We start from the raw sequence: 6,056 nt of genomic DNA, 5'->3' as shown, positions 1-6,056 counted from the left end.
TAAAAGTGTTATAGAAGGCAATTCACTGAAGTCAAGTGTTCTTGAATCACATTTTAGATAATTGGTTGGATTAAATAAAAACTGACAGTAATTACAAATGTATGGTTTGATTTTGATTCTGCTCTGCAATTTATCCATTTTTTAAGCTTGATTCCTTATGGTCTACCTCACCCAGGTACTTTTCATTTCTTTTTGCTTCTTTGTTATATTCTTTATATTCACTCTTTCTGTTCAAGAAATCTTTTTCTTCATTTGTCAGTATGTTATTAATAAGTTCTCTCTCCCCTGTTTGCTTTCCCTCAGTACATTCTTCTCTTGCCTATTACCTTTGGGTTTATTTATTCTTAATGGCCCCAATTAGAAAACAGTTATCATAACACTTATTTAAGCCTGACTTAACCATGTGTTGAGTCATTGTCTGATTCAACATGCTTAAACTTGTTAATTTACTTGAAGAATTGGGACAACAATGACGTGCAAGGACTCTGTTATGCTCTCCAAATTAACTACATTTCTGTTTGCCATAAATGGTTTATTTTCAACAGTGGAAAATTGCCAGGTAAAATTTAGACTGAGTGGGAAAGAGAAATATGAATGACAAGACAGTTTACATGTAGCCCATGCAACTGAAATTGCGTGTTAGGAACTCCACGTCACAAAATCCTCTTAGTGAAGGTAAATGGAGGTGAAGCAAAGGGAAAAGGAAAAACAAAACCCATGGGCCAAATTACCAGGGAATATGCACAATATAGACTTTGGATGCATATTTGTGGTATAGCCCAGTAGTATTATAAGATTCTGAATGAGATCCCAACAGAGATGTTATCATTACCTATTTGAACGTCTCACTGTTACATTTGTCTACCTCACTCCTTTAAAACCCTCTGTGGCCTCAGTATCATCATGAGATGTCACTCAAAGTTCCTTCTAAGGCTGAGGTTTGGAAATGACCAAAGACTCATTTTGTGATTTTATCTTATGGTAAACTGTGGTTCAGGATCTTTATTCTGAATACTTTGGATATGAATAATTAAATATTTAAATGTACACTCCTGCATACAATTGCTTGGGGAATCTGTCACAGTTTATTTTATTCATGATCAGTGACTGTGTTACTGAAATAATTTTGGTAGTACAAATTTTATTCGTAAGCCTTTCAATGGCCTCAAGTATTGTATTCACATCATTCTCACACATATTATATGCTTGTCAAAGCAAGCTCAAGCAGAGAAAGCTAATGTTTAAAACACATGGAAATATTAAAAGTCTTTAAGATAAATAGGAGTGCTCCTCATCCAGCAAACTGCTCGCCTGAGGGAATTACGGGTACACAACTTCCCCCATGGCTGGCTTTGGTTAACAAATCATTTCAAACAGACTAATTGGAAGGACTGGGTGCAATAATAAACGTTACGGTGAATAAGAAACACTAACATGTATAAATGCATTAGCATAAAATTTAGAAGCAGAGGAAATGTAAACTAGATGAAGCTTTCCTCCCACATATTGACTTAGACATTTCGATTCAAACAAACTGTTGAGCTACACTTGGGGGGCTTCTGAGTATACACTTGGTTTTAAATGGTATTTATCAGGATCATTCTGTCATTTGACATTTAAGCAAATGAGAGCATTATATGCTTTCTGAATTATGTAAATTGGAAGCATCTATGAATGGGTGCAGAATACTCACACACAGTGACTAAAATTTAGACTCCAATTAACTAAACTAACATTTATTTATTTATTTGGGGTGCATACTTTCTAATAGGATGCTTCACACATAAGTAATTAAACTTAACATCATGTCATAGGGACAAAATCATGTATATGTGATTCACTTTTTTGTCGCAGATTTTTCAAGTGACAAAAAATATGGTTCTTCTCTGCCTGTCTCTATTAGAGTTTCCATTTTCTATACTCTGTTTATGGTTTGTTGCAAATTAAACAATGTCAAACTGACAAGCTGTGGGTTTTTTGCTAAAATTACTGGCTTGTTAGGGGTGAAAAAACCTCTTTTGGGAAAAAAAATGAATGTGCTTTTTCTTCAGCAAGACTTAAATGAAAGCTTTTCTCCACATTGTTGGCACAAATGAATTTGGCTCCAGTAAAATGCAAATTAAAGCTATTGTAGGCACTTCTTTTATTAAAGGAAAATATGTATTTCTGTAAGTTGTTGGTCGTGTTTCTACATATTTATGTTCATTTTGCTACCCAACAAATTATACTGAGTTAAATGCCCTAAATCCCCTTTTGCATCAGATTCATTCAAATCTACTGGGTCAGGTATCAGCTTACAATAAAGTGCACTGAAGCTTCTCTCATTAGCCTAAAATCCCAGGGGCAGGGCAGTGCAGAGAAGGCACTCCCCTTCAGTTTAAGACCTGTATTTTTGGATCCCAGTGGTATGTTTATGATGCATTTTCTGTATATTCGACCTGAAAATAAAAATATACCACTGTGTTAGTGAGATAGCCTATGTGAGCCACAGGAAGACAGGGAGGAGAAACTGTTCATTGCCACTGCTGTTGGGACTCTTAACACTTTAGGACTTAGTTCAGGATAATTAAATGGCTGTTCTAATAAATCTCAGGTATTTCCATACACATCATACCACAATAGTCTTGTGGTACACTGATGTTCTATTGTTCACTGACTATCTCAGTAGTCTCACCTCAGACAAGCAGGTGTCATTCCCTTTTGTTTACACTTGTGCATTCAGGGTTAACCTCACCCTGCTCACCTGGGGCCTGTGCTTTCTGTTGTGTCACTGTTCTGGTTATTGAACAATAAACAGTCTGTCAGTCAGGGGAGTTTAAAGCATCCAGGACCAAGCAACTCTCAGGCACACATTTTGCTCCCTGGGATGTGCTACACAGTTCCAAACACTGACTGCTATTTGGTTTTGTTCTGAGGGCCTTTGTTTCCACCTCAATAGCAAATCAGTGTTTGCCCATCTAATGCCCAGGTTGATCCCTTTAATTCAGCATTTGTGGATTGCACACATCTGCAGTTGGAATGCTGACTGCTCCTTCCAGTTCCATGAGGATCTCTAATGTGAACCTTTTCCTATGGAAAATGCATTGAGTGGTGACTGTTGGGCTGGATGCCCCTTCCATGATTCTGTTGTCCCAACTCATTTTATTGAGAAAGTTAATTGGATTTGAGCAGTAAAACCATTTTGAGATGCTACAAAATCTAAACTAACAAACACAAGTGTATGGAAGGGGGTGTTAATTCCTTTCTTCCTTCCTAAATTGGGAAGGCCAGTTTACTAAAACCCTCTAGCAAACAGCTATTCCATATTAAAACCATCAATGTTAAAAAACTGTATTGACATCTGTATTAAATACATCTTCTGAAATTTTCTTTCTCTCAAACATTAATCATTAAAATTCTCGTTGCAATCTAGAAGGGAACCAATGTTGAAATGATAGAATTTCTCGGGCAGTCCAAATAAAGGTATTTGCCTAAGTGAAGTTTGATGTGAATCTAGACAGATCTATGTAGAAAAGAAAAAGATGAAAATTAATTATTCCTATGCAGTATTGAGAAAAAATAACATATGGTTAAATCACACAATGTGATATATATCACATTTATCAAATTGTAGTGTTAAATATTGTTCTGTTGTTTTCCTAATGAACTGTCATTGACAGATATCTGAAAGAAAATACACACTGCAATGAATCAAAATAAGAAAGATAAAAAAAATATTTGTGTATTTTTCTGACAAGAATGTTTACGATTCAGAGGTAAATAACAATCATCTAATACAAGAAGTTGATGGAACTCCATTTTGCCACAGAAAGCCATTTAGTCAGAATCTCTGTGACCAGCTCTATCTAGTGATTTCTAGATCTGGTTCAAATAAAGTAGCTTTTTCCAGACAGAGTATATGGAAACTATGAGGGAGAGATAAAAAAAGGCATTTACAGGTCCTGAAATTTGATTTACTGGGGAATTTAGCCATGTGTGTAAGCACACGGACTGCAACGATCTGTAGCAGTAGCCATTTTCCTAAAGGATCTGGCTTAAATGGGAATATACAATTTGGAAAAAATTGCATGAACATAGATAACTGAAGTAAGCTTTAAAAATATGACAACTGTAGAGAAGAACTAGTGGTAAAGTATACTCAGAAATTAGTAGAAAATTTACTTCTTTCTGAAATTATAAAAGCATATTTGTTTGTGCTAATCTCTGACGAACACTTTCTGAGGTGCGACCTGGGGAATCATCTTCAGTCAAATCCAGACATAGATGAGTCTTTCAGATAATCACACCTCATCCCCTCCACTCCTCTGACTCAGTGAGCTGAGGGAAGGAGTTGTTCCATCCTGACTTGTTTTCCTCTTGGAACCAGATTTTGAACCCTATGGCTATGTTTGGCAAAGGACATGTGCTTCATGTCATGCTATGGCTTCTGCGACATGACCAGGCTCAGGATCCACCTCCTTTTAACTGTTTGTTTTTAATTACTCAGCTGTGAAGAAATAGGTGTGTGCATAAGTTTGGATGAACAGGCATGTGAGCAGATGATTCATCTTGTTCACTGTGAAGGCAGGTGTGAAAAATTTGAAGAAAAAGACTGCTTTTATACAAAATTCAATACTAATTTCATAGAAAATCACCAAAGAGTTGATTAATGAGGAAGATCACTTAATGCTTCCTAATTAGGCTGATGGAATTTACCCTGTGCCCTTAATTCATTGTGTATTAAGGAGAAATGGTTAAGGTTTTTATTTGAATGCTTTGTTTATTCCCAGTCCTTCATTTCAAGTTTGTCATCTGTGGAGTGTAATTTCCTTTTGCTTCTTTGCATTAATAGCTCAGTGTAAATAACCTGGCTGGTTAAAACCAAAGTAAAAAGAAGGCTCCAGTGATATTCCGGTAAATATCTATGGGTAGAAATGTAATTAAGTAAGCAGGAAAAAAGGCAAACAGCATCATATAAGGGTTACAGTGTCGTAAATCCCAAACAAGGGAAGGAGCATGACAGCATCCAAAAGTGACCAGTGCAGTTTGATGATTATGTAATTGTTGGAACTCACACAGACATCACAAGAGGTGACAAAAATTTGAAAGACACAGATTAAATGCTCCTGGATCTGAATTCTGATTTCCCCAATGTACAGCTGCTTACAGCCTCTGTTCTAATTCCCATCCATCTACAACAAAAGATGAAATCACCAGAATGGCTTTCCTTCCAGACTGATTAAATGGAGCAGGAAAATAGACAACAGAAATGGTAATACATTATAATTAGAAACTTGTTTCAATGTAATAATCTAAGGCATCAATTGTGGCATAAATCCTATTTCAAGAAAGCAGTTAAGCATATATTTAAGTCCATCTATATTGACACGAGATATTTAAACATGCGCTTCAATTGAAATGTGGGCTTAAAATCAAATTAAATATAATACTGAAGTATATATGCAAACTTGCAGTATTTTTCTAAGAAGGTTTTCCCAAGCAAGGATAAGAATCAACAAGAATCAACACAGACAGTTTCCATCTTTCTGGAAAACTATTTGGCTGGACCTGGTTTTTTTTAACCTTTGCTTTCAGTGTTACAGCATTTTATAGCCCCTTCTTTTAAAAAAAAAGAAGGGCTTCTTTGCTCCTTGCTGATCTAGGTCCCCAAGAGCCATAAATTAGTAAGCTGACAGTAAGAGGAAATAAACTTTTCAGAAGATTCATATTAGTGTATTTCAAAGCAAATTATTCACACCTTTGTGCAAATTGGTAAATCCCTTTTTTTCCTGCTGTTCCTATGGCATATTTGATTTCTACATGTCTTCAGTGTAATTGGACGTGAGTTTTGGCGATATGTGTTCCTGAAAATTTATGATTCTGGACAGGTGCTTTGAGATGTCAGGTTAGGGGACAAAAGGTTTTGCTATTGTTTGTCAAAAGTCTTCCCCTGAAAGAATGGAAGGAAGCCTAAGACATGTATGGTATTTAGGAATCAGTGTCAAAGGCTCTGACAAAGGTTAGTTTGTGGACATATCCATGGAGGAAACATCCAGTTTCTAGTTTCAGAGCACTGC

The sequence above is a fragment of the Neopelma chrysocephalum genome, unplaced genomic scaffold (assembly GCF_003984885.1).
Source record: "Neopelma chrysocephalum unplaced genomic scaffold, ASM398488v2 Primary Assembly neopelma1_44, whole genome shotgun sequence".
In the NCBI taxonomy this organism is placed as follows: Eukaryota; Metazoa; Chordata; class Aves; order Passeriformes; family Pipridae; genus Neopelma; species Neopelma chrysocephalum.
Note: the sequence above shows the minus strand (reverse complement) of the source record.